This window comes from Taudactylus pleione, unplaced genomic scaffold (assembly GCF_031769625.1).
Source record: "Taudactylus pleione unplaced genomic scaffold, aTauple2 ptg000172l, whole genome shotgun sequence".
NCBI lineage: Eukaryota > Metazoa > Chordata > Amphibia > Anura > Myobatrachidae > Taudactylus > Taudactylus pleione.
Window position 1 is genome coordinate 10,626,107 of NW_028284574.1, and position 18,892 is coordinate 10,644,998.

The window sequence follows — 18,892 nt, forward strand, 5'->3', positions numbered from 1 at the left end:
GTAGGCGCTTGGAGATGACCGCCCCTATCTTCCTTCTACATCACAGCAGCCCAGCACATGCTGCTGTGTGTTGGGCTGAAGTGGGAGACTGCTCGCAGCTGCATCCTATGCCTATGGGGGGAGTGATCATGCTGATCATGCCCCCCATTGGCTGTGCACCAGCCTTAGGGGTACACAGCGCCCCCCTCCCAGCGCGCAGCACTACTAAAATGTTTTTTTTTTAAGGGATATTTTCTTAAGGGGGCGTGGCCACACCTCCCGCAATTAGGCCACGCCTCCAGTCACCCGGGCCCGGCGCAGCTCTTGGCGGTCCTGGCACCGGCAGCCAAGTACCAATGAACATTCTGAGCAACCATAGGGTTGCTCGAATGTCTGATATTTGACCCATGGTACGCCTTTGTACACAGATCACCGGACTCACACTGTGGCCACTGGGCATCTCAATAAGACACCCATCGACCATACCATAAAGATGCAATGGTGGCTGCGCCATAAGTTGGCATTACCATAAAGATGCAATACTGGCTGCGTCATAAGTCGCAGCCACTGCTGCTACTGCATCCACTGAATCACCCCTGTGATTTATCTTTAACTAACAGTCACAGGCAGTGGTTTAATCAGGGCCAGAGCTGACTTTAGACAACTTTAGACAGCTGCCTAGGAGCACCGGTCACTGGAGGGCGCAACACGCTGACAATGTCTGTGATAATGCTCTAGTGGTGGCTGCGGCGCTGGTCTAGCCGGCTGCAGCCACCTCTGTCATTCACTAAGACAGTGTGCACCCACAGTGCTGTACCCTGGTCTCCTCACTCCCCACAGCCACAGCATCTGCTTGTCAGTGTCAGCGCTGACGTGCGATTGCTTTCACTTGTTGTTTACAGGTGATTGAATCGATGACCCCTATGGCACCCGCCCCCTAGCCTCCTCTATAATTCACTTTTCTTCTTCCTCTCAGAGCTGAGGAGCAGGGATTCCAACCGGGCTGAGAGCCTGAGAACTTAGGGACTCAGTCAGTCTCGAGTCTTCATAGTAAATGAAGTGGCGTTGCTGTAGACAGTATATAATATTATATATTAACAACAAATATATGTTGTATGTGTGTCTAGAGCACCATTACACTTACGGACACACAACATACATGAGGGGAGCAATAATCTGAAGGTCTGTATACGGTGCTGAGAAACATTACGCCAGCCCTGGGTTTAATATGAGATTGGCTCCAAAGCCTTGAAAGTTTTTTACTGTTATACTGGACAAAGCCTAAAACGCGTTTTCCAGCTAAAGTACAACTTCAGGGTATAAAATGTGTATCCTCTCCACCTTGATATTTCATTTAAATAATATGTCACAGAAAATCACCTTTCACCACTTAGATGAAAACCTAGACCCACTTCCTAGGAAAGTTCTGCTTCATTCTGCCTATCTCCTCCATCAGCCTATGCAAGCTTCTGTACCCCAGCAGTCCATGCCCTTTCATAGTATAATGAATGCAGTTCTGCAAAAGTAGGCACTTGACAGTAGGGAAGAACATTTCTGCTGCAGGTTCACACTGTTACAAATCAGAAACTACCCTGCTGTCACTTATAAAGTGTTGGACCAAATACAGCTATAGCACAAGTGCTGAAGAAACACCACTACATCATACTTGCCAACTTTTGAAAAAGCATTTCAGGGAGATTGTGAAAGCAGCACCTATGAGCACAGTGTTAAAATGGACATGTGATGTTCAGCCCCAGAAGCGTGTCATAAAGTTGACTTACATCCAAATGTAAACGAGCTGCAAGGCAACAGTTGTTGCTCACTAAGATCTACTTTATGAAAACACACAGGGCCTGATTCAGAGCTGAACGCTCTGACCAGAGCGCTCGCTCTGAATCAGGGCCCTCCTACCTTTTTTTGGAGCGTCCTCATGGACGCTCGCATAGCTGTGGGTTACCACCCACAGCTATAGCGAGCGTCCATGATGATGGTCGCGATGGTCTTGACCATCGTGACCATCGGGCTTGCGACGGAGACCCTGCGGTAGGGTCTCGCTGCCGCAAGCCCTGGAGTGATTTTGGCTCTATCAGAGCCAAAATCACTCCCACTGACATCACTAGTGATGTCAGTGGGGCCGGCTTGAGACGGTAGGCGTTCCCATGGGAACGCCTCCGTCTGGCAGGCACGCCCCCGGCACGCCCACCAAAGGGGGCGCGCTGTGAATCAACATCGACAGCACGGCCCCTTTGGTGCGAGACCCAGAGCGATGGTGAGCCCGTTGCTCGCCAGGTCTCGCGCATGCGCACGACGGAGCTCCCTCCGTCGTGCGCATGCGCAGTGGGGAACATCGACCCGCTTGCGAGCGTCCTGCCGCTCGCGAGCGGGTCTGAATAACCCCCACTGATACATCATTGTACCTTATAACTAATGCAGGGAATTGGCACTGATGATCCCACTTGAAAGTATATATATATATCTTATTCGTTTTTTTCCAAGTATATAACAGCTACATAATGGAGGTAAGGTGCAATCAGGGAGCTTTCTAGACTCTTCAGGGAGTCAGGGAGATTGATACTATTTCAGGGAGTCTCTCTGACATTCAGGGAGAGTTGTAAAGTATGCACTATGCATAGCATTACTGAGAAATCCCAAGTGTATATATCATTACAACTGAAGAGGATTTAAAATAACCGTGACTTACTAAGACACTTCAGAAAATTAAACAAATATGGAGAATATTATAGGCAGTGTTACATATTTGAATTCTTTCCTATTTGTGCTGCACATTCCATATTATCTGGGTAAGAGGTACTTGATTTACTAGCTTTTGTTTTATTTTATTTATTTTGTTACTAAGATATGAAAGCACCTCTTAAATATACAGTTACTTCAATTATTTTGAAGTTTCTAAAGAGACCAGTAAATATTTCTATGTCCTGAATGTACGACTTACAATGTGAGCCTGAAGGGTTTATTGTTGACTGAGATGACACCAACAGTGACAGAGCCTGAGGTTTAGGGGTCTATTTACTAAGCAGTGTTAGGAGACAGAGTGAAAAGTGATAAGAAAGTGATAAGGTGCCAGCCAATCAGCTCCCAACTGTCATCTCACAGGCTGTGTTTGCAAAATGACAGTTGGGAGCTGATTGGCTGGCACCTTATCACTTCCTTATCACTTTTCACTCTGTCTCCTAAAACTGCTTAGTAAATAGACCCCTTAGGGGTATATTTGACAAAGTTCGATTTTGCATTAGATTTTATGGGCCTGATTCAGCAAGGATCGCAGTTGCAAAGGCGCACGCAATCGGTCGATTAATTCTCCTTGCTTATGTGTATGCATCGCATGTGTAGCAATTGCGATGGGAAATGCATTTGCAGAGGCCACGCAGACCCCGAGCACAGTGATTGACAGGAAGTCCCGTTTGTGGATGGTGACGGGGAGGGGGGGTCGGGGGAACGCAGGCGTGTCAGTGCATTGGGACGGCGTTGCAGGTGCGTGCATAAATTATCCACTGCAACACCATACGCAGCCTCATAGCGTGACCTCAAGTAAGCAATTCCTGAGTGAATTCTTACCTACCTTAACTGTGCGTATGGGTCCGATGTTACCGATTATTTTGCTATGTTGACCAAATATACAGATGTATGTAAGGGGAAGTGGGCGTCCTTATGGTAAGCTGTGATCGCATTGCGATTGCAAATATTCGCAATTTCACTGCTAATATTAGCAACTGCGTTCTAGCAGAATAGCGATCCTTGCTGAATCAGGCCCATTGTTCGATTTAGCTCACCTGAAATTGAATCAAATCGAATGTAGATATCACTGTTAAATCCCACATTTACAAAAATTCCATTTTGTAAGCCTTTTTTAAATCAAATTCGATATTGTCCAATTTTGACTAGTGATTTCTTGTTTGGTTATAGATGCCCATGTCAAAATTGAACATAAAATCAAACACAAAATCCCCTAAATAATAGACCTGCTTCATGCATGTGGTGTGTTATATGTATGAAAGTGTAAATTAAAAAAAAATATACTATAAATATAACTATATGCACAACCAGAACCAGGCTTTTCTGAGCCAGCCCTGGTTGTGAAAATATGGAGGGGAAACAGACGTAGGGTTCCCCCATATTTTCATCAACAGTAAAGTACACTGAACATCCTAATGACCACCATACAGTACACAGATCATCCCAGTCACTGCCATACAGTACTCAAAGCATCAAAGTGACCACCATACAGTGCACAAAGCATTCAATTGAACACCATACAGTGCACAGAGCATCCTATTGACCTCTATAAAGTACATTGAGAACCCCAGTGGCCGCAATACAGTACACACAAAATCTAAATGACTGCCATGCAGTACACACAGAATCCCAGTGACTGCCATACTGTACACACAGCATCCCCAAGGCCACCATACAGTACCAAAAGCATCTCAGTGACCACCATAAATTACATTGAGCACTAGTTCCATATCTGCTAATATTGTGCTTTTGACACATTCCATGTTATAAAAAATAGTGCAGGCATATGGATCATTAATGTTTTTATATAGGCAGCAGTGTAGTCCAGTAGTTGAAAGCAAACATTGGTGTTTTCTGTGACTTGTGACCTCTACTGCTGCTTTTTGAACACCAGATGCTAAAATCAATTAATTCCATTGCCTGCACTATTTTCATTTTCAGAAAATGCTAGTTACAGATTGGAATGTGGCACAAACAAATGTTTTTAAATACCTATGTCTGGAAAATCCCTAACCACTAACCGAAATTGTAGTTTTTTATGATTGAATAAGGTAAAGAACAGCTTTTTAAAACTTATCCAACAAAAAAGACAAAAACTTTAAACACTGTATACCATTACATTTTTTTTAGATATATAGTAGTGATGGCCATCGATAGAAACCATCGTTGGCAACATCAATTGAGACCACAGCTGCCAATGTTTCCTTAACTTCGGTTGGGGGGCTGCCATCTACAATATATACGTGTGTATAATACATATACTGTACATATATACAGTATATATATATATATATATACAGTATATATATTTATATATATATATATATATATATATATATATATATACACAGACATACATACAAACATACTGTACACACATGCATATAAATATATATATATAATATATATATATATATATACATATATATATATATATATATATATATATATGTATACAGTCAGGTTCATAAATATTGGGACATTGACAGAATTTTCATATTTTGGCCTCTATTCACCACCACAATGGCTTTGAAATGAAACAAACAAGATGTCCTTTACCTGCAGACTTTCAGATTTAATTTGAGGGTAATTACATCCAAATCAAGTGAACGGTGAAGGAATTACAACGGTTTCTATATGTGCCTCCCACTTTTTAAGGGGCCAAAAGTAATGGGCCAAACTAAACAATCCTAAATCTAACTTTCACTTTTTAATACTTTGTTGCAAAACCTTTGCAGGCAATTACAGCCTGAAGTCTGGAATGCATAGACATCACCAGACGCTGGGTTTCATCCCTGGTGATGCTCTGCCAGGCCTCTACTGCAAATGTCTTCAGTTCCTGCTTGTTCTTGGGGCATTTTCCCTTCAGTTTTGTCTTTATCAAGTGAAATGCATGCTCAATCGGATTCAGGTCAGGGGATTGACTTGGCCATTGCATAACATTCCACTTTTATAGCCTTAAAAAACTCTTAGGTTGCTTTTGCAGTATGCTTCGGGTCATTGTCCATCTGCACTGTGAAGCACCGTCCAATGAGTTCTGAAGCATTTGACTGAATATGAGCATATAATATTGCCCAAAATACTTCAGAATTCATTCTGCTGCTTTTGTCAGCAGTCACATCATCAATAAAGACAGGGGACCAGTTCCATTGGCAGCCATACATGCCCACGCCATGACACTACCACCACCATGCTTCACTGATGAGGTGGTATGTTTTGGATCATGAGTAGTTCCCTTCCTTCTCCATACTCTTCTCTTCCCATCACTCTGGTACAAGTTGATCTTTGTCTCATCTGTCCATAGGATGTTGTTCCAGAACTGTAATGGCTTTTTTAGATGGTCTTCCTGTTTTTGAGGCTCACCAATGGTTTACATCTTGTGGTGAACCCTCTATATTCACTCTTGTGAAGTCTTCTCTTGATTGTTGACTTTGACACATATACACCTACCTCCTGGAGAGTGTTCTTGATTTGGCCAACTGTTATAATGAAATATAACTGAAATAATTCTTCTGTCATCCACCACAGTTGTTTTCCGTGGTCATCCGGCTCTTTAGGTGTTGCTGAGCTCTCTGGTGCGTTCTTTCTTTTTAAGAATGTTCCAAACAGTTGATTTGGTCACACCTAATGCTTTTGCTATCTCTCTGATGGGTTTGTTATGATTTTTCAGCCTAATGATGGCTTGCTTCACTGATAGTGACAGCTCTTTGGATCTCATATTGAGAGTCGACAGCAACTGATTCCAAATGCAAATGTCACACCTAGAATCAACTCCAGACCTTTTACCTGCTTAATTGATAATGAAATAATGAGGGAATAGCCCACACCTGTCCATGAAATAGCTTTTGAGTTGATAGTCCCATTACTTTTGGCCCCTTAAAAAGTGGGAGGCACATATAGAAACCATTGTAATTCCTACACCGTTCACCTGATTTGGATGTAATTACCCTCAAATTAAAACTGAAAGTCTGCAGTTAAAGCACATCTTGTTTGTTTCATTTCAAAGCCCTTGTGGTGGTGAATAGAGGCCAAATTATGAGAATTCTGTCAATGTCCCAATATTTATGGACCTGACTGTATATATATATATATATATATATATATATATATATATACACAGCGATTACGGCCGGCACTCCAAAGGAGCCTGGTGCCTTCCTAGATTACCTATCCCTGTGTTGGGAAGGAAAAAATATATGCAGCAATGGGCGGCACTCCTGGCGACTTCACAAAGCACACAAACGGTCGTGATATTAAATCAACATTTCAGAACTCTATTAAAGGTTCTTTCCTTTATTGTAACCTGAGGAAATAACCTTTAATAGAGTTCTGAAACGTTAATTAAATATCACTAGCGTTTGTGTGTTTTGTGTAGTCGCCGGGAGTGACGCCCATTGCTGCATATATATATATATTATCAAAGGTACCCATAACAAAGAATGAGGCGGCACTCCCAAACAATGTGAAAAAAACTGTATTCATCATAAATGTGACTACAGCTTTTTTCACATTGTTTGGGGGTGTCGCCTCGTTCTTTGTTATGGGTACCTTGGATAGTACATTGCTTTTTAGGAAGGCACCCTGCTGCTGATCAGTTTGTCTGCAGTGCCAGGCTGCATTGGAGTATATATATATATATATATATATATAAGTGGTGAAGCATTGTCCTGTTTGCATCTATGCTGCTGTCCTGATGACGGCTCCTGAGAGAACCGAAACGTTGACTATTATTACAATTTTTTAGTGAGTTTTCAATAGAGATGTGATTTTATCTTTCAACTACCTGGTGAGTGCCCTTTTTTCTATGTTATTTATATATATATATATATATAGAGAGAGAGAGAGAGAGAGATATAGATATGTGGATTCAGCGCCAGTAAATATTTCACAATACCAAGTGACAGTGAATAATACCAAACTTCAATAAGTGTTTGCGGATAAGTCCAATACTATAAGTGGGCATCAGCTCCGTGTCAATAGGTGTAGTATTGGTGATATACTACTAAATAGCTAAAACAAGACAGGGGGATTGACTGTGGGCGACAAGTCCGCTGGTTTATATATAGTTTTATGTGATTATAAATCCCATACCAAGTCATATGGGATAAGCATAAATGTGCAAAGTGCTTATAAGATAAAGTGCAAAGTAATAATTTACCACCATTTAAAAGACATAAATTCGTGAAAATAAAATATATATACGAATAAAAATTTTAAAACACAATTTAATTCAGGGATTTAAAAAAAACCTCATAAATACAATAGAACTACTAAGCAAGGAAATTTCATCAATAAATTAGCCAGTTCAAAATAAAAAATAAAAACAGATAAGAAATAAATATTGAGGGAACCAGTTACTCCTCCTCTGACCCACCTCAGCCCGGCACCGCAGGAAGGTTCCATTTGCCGGGCGCCTGCTGAGATTTTTTACCAGCGGGAGCCCGGCTCACTCCCCGCAGCGCCAGCAGCAGCCAGAAGCTGGAGCTCACTCCTGAATTCCGGCTCCCGCAGCATGCAGTGCACTATGGGAGAGACGTCTTGACGTCTCTCCCATAGTTCAGAGCAGCAGCTAGGCGGACCAGATGGCAAGGGGAGTGGGCTTAAGGTAAGTATTAGTTTTTTTTTGTGTGTAAACGGCTTCACTATAGGGGACACTACTATAGGGGGCATTACTATTGGGGGCATTTCTTTGGGCACACTACGACTGGGGACTACTCAGGGGGCACTACTACTGGGGGCATTACTATTGGGGGCACTACTATAGGAGGTATTACTATTGGGGGCATTACTCAGGGGGCACTAGTACTGGGGGCATTACTCAGGGGGTACTACTACTGGGGGCATTTACTCAGGGGACATTACTATTGGGGTCATTACTCAGGGCACACTACTACTGGGGGCATTACTATTGGGGGCACTACTAATGGGGGAATTACTGAGGTGGCACTACTACTGAGGGCATTACTCAGTGGGCACTACTACTGGGGGCATTACTAAGGGGGCACTAATACTTGGGGCATTACTATTGGGGGCACTACTACTGGGGGCATTACTACTAGGAGCACTACTATTACAGGGGGATTATTAATGGGGCATTGCATAGGGGGCACTGCATAAGAGGCACCACTCCTGGGGGCACTGCATAAGGGACACCACTACTGTGGGCTCTGTATAAGGGGAACTACCATTGTGGGCACTGCATAAGGGGCACTACCACTACTGGGGGTACTGCATAAGGGGCACCACTACTGAGGGCACTGCATAGGTGGCACTACTACTACTGTGGGGCACTGCATAAGTGGGCATTATGTGTAAGGGGCACTACTGCTGTGAGCATTGTATAAGGGGCAGTATTACCGTGGGCATTGTGTATAAGGAGCACAAATGTGGGCATTGTGTAAAAGGGGCACTGCTTTGTGTCATTCATGAATAAGTGACACTATGTGGTGTAATGTGAATCAAGATTGTGCTACTGTATGGCAAATACTATTGTGTGACCTCGCCCCTTTCTATTGAGATTACACCCCTTTTTCGACAGGACCGTGCTGTTCCTTTATTGAAAAAGCACAGAGGGGGAGTGGTGAGTTCCACCACTTCTCTAGGACCTCTTTAAGCATTGCTAATGGATGTATTAGCGTCACAGGGCTTATGATGAGCATTATGCCTATGAATACATTTGTGACATGCGTTAATTGCTGTGCAAGATGATATGGCTCTGTTTTGATGTTTTACTCTACTAAAGAAATAGATATAGTCTAAGGTGGTGTGCTGGTCTCTTTGTTGCTTTTTTGAAAGCAAAAATTTGCTACATGGATGTATGTGGATGACAACTTCACAGACGGGTAGCATTGGATCCCATAAGACATACTAGGGGGTTGAGGCAGGGGCGTATCTATAATGGGTGCAGGGTGTGTGGGGAACATGGGCCCCTATGTCCAGGGGGGCCCTGCACCGCACACCCTGTATCCATAGAATTGCTTATCTCTCCGGAGTCCCACGTCAGTGCGGGGGTCCGGCGCTGTAAAAATGACAGGAAAATGGCCACCATGGCCATTTTCCCATTGTTTGCGCATGCGCAGTACAGGGAATATGGCAGCCGCGACCATTTTCCTGGTGACCAGCGCATCCTCTATAGTCTCTGGGCGCACTCTAGTGCCCAGAGTCTATAACTCTGGCGCTGGCCGCACACAGCTCAGTGCGCTGCCGGCCGCTGGACAGAGAGGAGGGAACCAGTGTCGGAGACTGCACATGGGCCCCCTCCTCTCTAGAAACGCCCCTGGGTTGAGGACCCGGTTGGACCTCCTGTTGGTGTACACTGGGCAGAACTTTGACCTGGGGAGCCTGTTCTGGGCCTTCCACTGGATGGATTTGAATGAAAACTTCACAGAGGGGTGGCAATTGGTCTGAGATGCCTAATTGAGTGATTGGGGTCTCAGTCGGATCTCATAGTGGAGTGCGCCAGGCTGAACATTAACCCAGGAAGCATGTTCTAGGCCTCTCACTGGAAGGATTTGGATGACATCGCATAATAAAACTTAATAACTTTAAGATTTGAACCCGGGCAACATATTACATTTTGTTTTGATTTGCGCTAATGTTATCTGTGCTTTTGTTACCTCTTCTGTTTTTATTACCTCAACTTTATTTGTTGAGTTTTTTAATTTTATTTAATTGTTTTCTTTAAATTGCTCTTAATAATTTTTTTTATTAGTTGTTAATATTTTTGATAAATGGCCTTTCATACTATTTTTTAGTTTCTCTTTATTACTGAACTTTTAACTAATTTCTTATATCTGTAAAACCCACTATTTTATTTTGAATGCACTGCTTTATTTATATTTTTATATTTGTTATATTTTTGATGTATATTCATCTTTCCTACTATGTCTATTTCATCTCACCTCCTTTACCCTCTGTGATGAATCCTTTATCATATTGTACCTCTTCAAGCATTAGTAAATCCCTAACCACGTGGCTCCACATGCTAAGTCTATACAGAGTTATACAGAGCAACAAATGGCTAAGCACTGCTTGTTCTAGTTCATCTAAGTGTAGTACATAATACTGTGCTTTTAGTACACGCTACATGTGCACATTTGCAAAGTACGTAGATGAACCCCTTAGTACAATAGGTTCTCTGGAACATGTAAGATAAATCAACTGTGTTATCGATTAGTGACCAATTACACAACAGTGTCTCATATTCTGTATATTTGTTTTAATACATTTTGCAACTCTACGCTACCACATTGACAAACAATCATAAAGAAAGAAACAAACAAAGACAGTTCTTGATTTACAATCAGATTACAAATATATATGCATAGCTATTACATTGTGTGTACAAGTTGCTTAGGCAAGAGAATGCCTAGTAAATACATTAAATATTTAAATGATATTGTCTACATAAGAGCTTACTGTAAGTAATCAGCAATAAAATAAGAAGAATTATGTATGGGATAACCTCTATTTTTGAATAACTGGAGTCCAACCTTCCTTCTGTACTTTTTAGCCATACTTTTATATAATCACGTAGAATGACAGTATTCTCTAATTATCCACATTTCTACAGTGCTGTCTTCATTGGATATAATTGTATCCAGAAAACAGCTCTGCGTTGTATCCCAGAATAATGAAAGTAAACAAGTGTTCCTAATTATTATAAGATGTGTCTGTGAAGCACACACAAATGTATGACTTTGTCAAATGTGATCAAATGAACTTTATGTGAACGGCTTGTGGTGCTAGCTTTATTATATAAATGGACTGGGTTTGGAAGCCGGCTGACTTTTGGAAACTAGAACAGCTGTCCCAGGCAGCAGAAGCAGGGATCTAAAAGTAGAGAGTTTAAAAAAATGTTGTGCATGTGTTTTATTCAATAGATGTTATCAAAAGAGCATTGGTGACACATACAGTATGTAGGATGTAGGCCAAACCCTTAGCTGGGAAGGGATTAACATAATTCTGGTGTACAGTAGGTATTGGTTGGCAGAGCCAGATGCATTTGCCACTATCAATTAAAGATTTTGATAGACCCTAACTCACTTTTAACCAATGCACATCTCTGCCATCTCTTTATGCAGTAGGTGTACTTTATGAAGTTTCGGCATTGTGACAAATGAGTGAATGAGCATCAGAAATCATCTGCTAGTTAATTTATTTGGGCTTCTCCATTGGGAAGTAATTTTAGCTACCCTCTAATATTTGAGAGCACAACAAGTGATAGAGGAAAGGCACAAGAGAGGTAGAGGTATCTGCCTCACTGTAGTAAGATCTGGGATTTTATTGGATGGTAGAGGAATATATTTAATCACTAGTTATCAAGAAGTTAGTTCCCTGGCCCTTCTACCACATTTCTCTCTCTCCAGAAGAGGTCCCCAGTACTAGTACAGTTAAGTACAAAGGGAAGAGTTGTGAGCATATAGCTAATCCTTCTAGGAAATATATTTGTGCTAGGCCCCTTAAGCATGACCATTGTATTTGGAAATCTATATAATAATTGACGGTGATCTGTGCCATTTCTGTCATGTGTAGTGACGGAGATGGGTAGATCAGAAGAGAAGAGGAGGCCATTGTGCCAGCAAGGGGGATAAATATAAGAGGATGGGGAGAGTGCGAGGTTGACCTATAATATGCTAGATCCTTTTAACTAGTGAAATGAATAATAGACACAATTATAGTACTTAATCTAATTTAGCAGTGATTTTTGCATTGTTTTCAATCTGTGCTGTGGAAATGGAAGACTTCAAAATGGGGTGGACATAAGCATGAAACTGCCAATAAAATCTATGGATTATAGTGTGCATTATTTTTAGAGATGTGTGCAGATCCCATGTTTTGGTTTTGGTTCTAAATCATCATCATGTTTTGGTTTTGTCAAAACCACCCTCAAGTGTTTTGATTTGGTTTTGGTTTGGATTTCTTTAAAAATTTCTAAAAATCTGTTTTTGTTCCTATAGTATTATTAACATCAATAACATTCATTTCCAGTCATTTCAAGTACTGTAAATTATGACCACCTCACAGCACCTGAAATCATGAGGGAGGGACTTAAATTCAATCCAAAATACACAAGATCCCGAACTTGTGAGAAGACCGGAGCTGGGACTCGGTTCTACTCGGAAACAATAAAGTGGTCCGAGCCGGGACTTGGTACGATTCAGAACCCCAAAGTTCAGGTGTGTTTGGTTTTCATCAAAACCAAATCACTCATCTCTAATTATTTTGTATGTATGTTCTATAAATACTTGCATTTATAAAGTGTGCCATATCAATAATTTATAAACTATCCTGTATACATTGGCAGACCAGTCCTGGTATTGCCTAAAAAAACAATATATCCTCCCCACTCCATCCGAGATGGTGATATCGAACTTCACTGCAGCTGTTTTGGACTCTGCACCAGAATATTCTGCCATTTGCCAGTATCATACATGCTTGTTTCACTACTGTTAACTCTTTCATACAATAGATAAACTGTCACTCTTCTGGTCACTGCAGTCAAGCAACGAGACTGAGCATTGTTATGTGACTGGAAGATCAAGTCCTGCAATCCACTGACAGCTACATTATTGGTCAAGCTTATAACACCATTGTTAGTGGAACAGCAAGTCCTCTAAAAAATGTTTTAGCTACAGTGGTTCAGGGAATAGGGATACAGTCAGCTATTAAGTAATACAAGGACAACATTCCCCTGCAGCAAACTTAGAATTACAGAGAAAGCAACACTGAAATCACTTGGCTATGCATATATTGTAGCTTTGCAAATATATGATAATGGTAGGGAAAGGTACATATGCTGTATATGGGATGTAAATAAAATATGAGTTTAAGTGTCCTTACCTAGAGATCTGTAGATAGGATGATACTGCTCGGCTGTGTCTATCAATACAGACCTGGTACTCTGTTAGCGAGAAGCAGGGATTAGAGGGGAGGAGGGCTGTTTTTCTCTCCACTGGATGGTTACTAAGCAGCCTTTACAGAGGAGGATGGAATGAGCCACAAAACATACAGGATCTTGACTGGAGTTGTTCTATGTGTCTCTATTTGTATGCAAGAGGGCTATTGACTGAGAAAGCCAAGGCTTAGGGTGGAAATCTGTATATATGTTCAAAATAAATCCATGTACCTAAGTAGAATGTTGGTGCTGTTGTCTTAGCCAATTGTATTTGTAGACAACTGATACTTGATGCATTTTTGCATCCACTCTATACATGTCATTCTGTCTTTGCATGCATCATATGTCCAGGGACAATTTGTCATAATGCAGAAAGTCAAAATCCAGATATGAATAAACTTCATTCCCTACCATTTACCAGTCAAGGTTTGTGTTTTGATGTGTCCCATAAGATTCAGCAAAAAGGGACAGAAAACAAGAACATATATTGTAAATGTAGGCAGATTTTTTTTCATTCAGTATTTCTAAACCAGCTTATTTAGCTTATATTGCACTGTAAAGTATCTTGTGTATTCACATGCAAAATATTTTTGCCAACATATTCTAGACAATGTGACTCACAGTGCAGTGTCTAAGAATAATGATTCAGTGATACATCGTAGCTCATTCTGAAAGTGTGTGAAAGGAATTGTTAGATGTCATAACCAATAAATATGTACACTAATATATTGACTTGCACTGATTGCACCCTTTAAAGTCAATAGCTCTAGGGGTATATTTACTAAAGGTCGATTTTAATTGATTTTGATCGATTTAAAATTGATAAAAATCAATCTAAATCAATCACCATCGAAGTTGTGTTTCTGGGGCTAAATCACACATATACTAATGGACATTTTGTTTTAAGTATTAGTAAATGTGTGGTTTAGCACCGAAACACTACAATGATGTTGATCGATTTTTATCAATTTTAAATTGATCAAAATCAAATAAAAATCAACTTTAGTAAATATACCTATATTCTATCATTCCAGAACGACATATCACGACCAGCAACATAGTTAGTTTTTCCATGCACATGTTATGGGTACCAAAATAGGCATATATTAGCACAGCTAGGCATCAATGTGCTGTTCAATGGAACATCACCCGTAATTGAATCGACCCCACAATATCATATTTACACTGTACATTTTTGAGATGTGTTGCAGCTTTACCAAGAAATTACAAAGTTTTGGTTCTGCCAATAATTAACATGTTAAAGATGTTAGTGCAAAAATATGCCTATTGTAAATAAGACATTTCAATTTGTGTAAATGCATTTATTTAGCCAGTTCATGCATTTGTAGAGGTACATGCAGTTTTTGGAACTGCCCTACCCATTAATTTGCAGCTACTGTACATTTACAATTCACTGGTCATGCTTAAAATTTATACGTTAGAAAGAGTACTGTAAACACTGCAAATTCTGAAATACCTAACAGAATAAGGCACTTTTACAGAGTCACCTCAAACAGATATACAGTCAGGTCCATAAATATTGGGACATTGACAGAATTCTCATATTTTGGCCTCTATTCACCACCACAAGGGCTTTGAAATGAAACAAACAAGATGTCCTTTACCTGCAGACTTTCAGATTTAATTTGAGGGTAATTACATCCAAATCAAGTGAACGGTGAAGGAATTACAATGGTTTCTATATGTGCCTCCCACTTTTTAAGGGGCCAAAAGTAATGGGACATACTAAACAATCCTAAAACTAACTTTCACTTTTTAATACTTTGTTGCAAAACACTTGCAGGCAATTACAGCCTGAAGTCTGGAATGCATAGACATCACCAGACGCTGGGTTTCATCCCTGGTGATGCTCTGCCAGGCCTCTACTGCAAATGTCTTCAGTTCCTGCTTGTTCTTGGGGCATTTTCCCTTCAGTTTTGTCTTTATCAAGTGAAATGCATGCTCAATCGGATTCAGGTCAGGGGATTGACTTGGCCATTGCATAACATTCCACAAAACGGCGCACAGGTTGTGTATAATATACCATATAGAATATCTTTGTAAATCATAACCAACAGACTATTAAGCGTGCCGTGGGAGTTTAAGAATAAGATATGTTTTAATAGAAATCTATAATCATAAAATGTCAATGGGACATACACACTAAAACATTATAATCATGTGATTGCTAGCAGTATTTGTATATCACACATATAAAATGAATCTGTTCCACCAGAGGATAATTGTAAAATAAGTCCCATGGACAAGCTTAATCACTTAGCAGATATTTGTATAGGAAATCCATATAGTTTATTCACTTAGAAGATATTTGTATAGGAAATCCATTTAGCATACATAGTTACTGGTACCACTTGGTAATTTGGGGAGAGAATGGCAATATCCGACAAGGTTTTTAATATCCTGCAGCTTGTGTAGTCCCTTGGCTTGTGATAAACTCCCACAGATGGATAAGCCCAAAACGGTAGTGGTTGATAATTTGGGTTCTTTAATGGAGAAAAGTGAAGTCCAAATGAAGTCCAGTGAAATAGCCTGGTATAAAAAATCCTCTGGTGGTAGGGCTGACGCGTTTCCCTGTCACAGACAGCTTTCTCAAAGGCAGTATGTTTGTGGTCCCAATTGGCACCTATAAATACCCCAATCTCTAATTACAGGTAAAGAGGTGCACCTGTGGCTCTGTTTGACAATACATTGTGTATTACATGAAAATACATTGTGTATTTATTTTATTTTCATGTAATACACAATGTATTGTCAAATAGACCCACAGGTGCACCTCTTTACCTGTAATTAGAGATCGCGGTATTTATAGGTAATCAACATCTACTGAGAATCAACTAATTGCTTCTCTAAACACGGACACAGAGACTTAAAATCTGAAGCTACAAAGCCACAGATCCCCCACTGAGCCAAGGAGACTGCAATCAATTAAAACTAAAAGTCTTTGGGTAAAAAATACATAATTTTATTACCCACATATCAATTCTAACAAGATAATTTAATTTTAGAGCTGTTAAACAGCATATTGACATAAAATCAGGGTCTGCATCTGATTATTTGACCTTCATGGGATCTTCAGACTTGGCTCATGCTAGGTATTTGACAGCAATCAGTGGCTGCTGACTGTTCTACTCACCTTGGCCATTTTAATACTATGCAATAGTGTTCTATTTCTATGCTGAGGACCTTTATTTATATTCTCTTGAGGGTCTATTGTCATTCTAAGAGGCGCAGAAAGGATGAGAGGAGTGGATGCTAATTGCACGAACCGAAGTCTGTTGGAGGGTCCCAGTGGGGGAGCGGGCCAGCTGCTGGGGGGGTGACAAATGACTCCCTTTGCAACAATTTAAAAACATTTTTTTGCCTCTGTGTATGTCTCAACAGCCCTATTCACTCTGCCCGAATAGAGCTAAGACATTGTTAACCATTGATCATTTCAAGACTAATAGTTTTTGGAATATAAATACAATACTGTACTCATAGGGACTGCAGAGGTGTAAAGGCACATACAGTACATATCAATAATAAACCAGGATGTAGATGAATTCCTGAACTGGCCCTCCATTCCCCAGAAAACTGGATCCAGCATATAGGTTTACCTCACTATCCACTTAACCATTTTGTTGGAGCACACTGTTGGATAAGGAGCAATCTGGTGCTGCCTTCATCATCAGTGCAGACTTGTAAGCTGAGCAGGCAGGCTCTAGGACCTGCTAGAGCTCAATGAGAAGTCTAATCTCTGGCACATGACACTGCATGTGTGCGTTGTCTCCGCGTGTCTTTCCCCCTGGTATTCATATCAACTAGATGCGACTCCTCGACGTGACTAGACGTGACTCCAAGACTCTTCAACATTCTAGCCGTACAGAGCCCATACAAACACCGCAAGTAAACTCTATCTCCACTATATCACAACTGCTGTAGTATTTGGGTATATTACTAACATCCGCTGGTGCAGTTACCGCTCAGACTCCCGGTGTACTGCAACGCCAAGTGATACCCTAAAGCTCCAGCGGCTGCTTCAATATGCTATAGTTATACCTGTCATGTCTATGTGTCTTATGCTACTTGTTGTTCTACTTGGTTTAATGAACCTATGAACTAGTTGAGACTGAATTGCCCTAATTGCCAGATAGTTCGCAGGTATTTCTGTTCACTACTGCTCCTGTGTGTGGCAGTGAAAGGGAGATATAAGGGCAACTGGAAAGCAACAATTTTCAGCAGTAGGCACGCCCCAAGGTAGTGGTCAAACACACTCCATGTTACAGACATGCCCCCTCTGTTACATGACCACTCCCCTGTCCTGATCTGCACACATCCAATGTGAAGTATGAATAAGGCACTTAAAAGAAAAAAAAAATCAGTTTGAATAGTTAGTTCTCCCATATATGTATCAATTCCCCATTGTTAGCTCCTGCTTAGATTACCACAGCAAGAATACAGAGAAACTGACAAGTGCTGGGATAAGGAGCAGATTTTCTAAGGAGCGGGTTGTCAAAGACGCTGATCATCGCTACCTTTGACCTATAGTTTTAAAACAATCGAAATAAATGAAAAACCAAGCTTGTTATAGATTAATTTGTGCATCCATCATTCTGTGTGTTAAACCTGGTTTGTTTACCGTTTATTCCTATTGCCATTTTACCTACAAATAACTTATGGTGCGTGGAAGGCGCTCCATTCAGCTGCACCTCCTCATGTTTAAGTGCATGTGTGAGGATACTCTACAGCTCCCGGATCCTACCTATCCAGGAGCCCAATGAGAGAGCCCAATGAGATTCCAGAGTCTCTCAGATGTTCCAGGATAGTAGGCAGGTATGCCTATAAAGTATTATTTTAAAGTATTATTATTTTTATTCTTCTTTTTATTTAAAATAACTATTGAATGAAGCATTATAAAATGTGTCCTTTGTATGTTTCGTTCTTTTCACATACTGTACGTTTTTCCAGATATGAAGTTCCTTTATGAAACACAATCGAGGTGTATTGCAAAATGATTTAAATATGCACCAGATCAACAAGACAGTGGGAGAGATGTATGACCCGGCGATAAGGGGGAGGAGTGGTACCAGGGCACGTTATGGGTATAATATGTATAAAGAAACAGGCGAAATGGGAAACAGGCCAAAACAGCAAAAAAAAAACAGGAAAAAAGTTTTCTCCATCTCAGACCAGGAGAAAAAAAATGCAAAATCTCTATTTTGGGTTAAAATGTGGGGATTTCTTTCAGAACCTTTTGGACGC

General features: G+C 40.7%; 1 protein-coding gene across 2 annotated transcripts in view; it reads right to left on the reverse strand.

The window, feature by feature from the left end:
• Window positions 1–13,649, reverse strand: part of CAMK1G (calcium/calmodulin dependent protein kinase IG) — a 138,078-nt gene extending 124,429 nt beyond the window's left edge. Inside the window, exon 1 of one of the 2 annotated variants that reach the window (XM_088475463.1) lies at window positions 13,576–13,649. The gene's annotated coding sequence lies outside the window, so the exon portion shown is untranslated. The remainder of the gene's footprint in view (window positions 1–13,575) is intronic. The other variant, XM_088475464.1, reaches the window with a different exon arrangement.
• Between the last annotated feature and the right edge of the window lie 5,243 nt (window positions 13,650–18,892).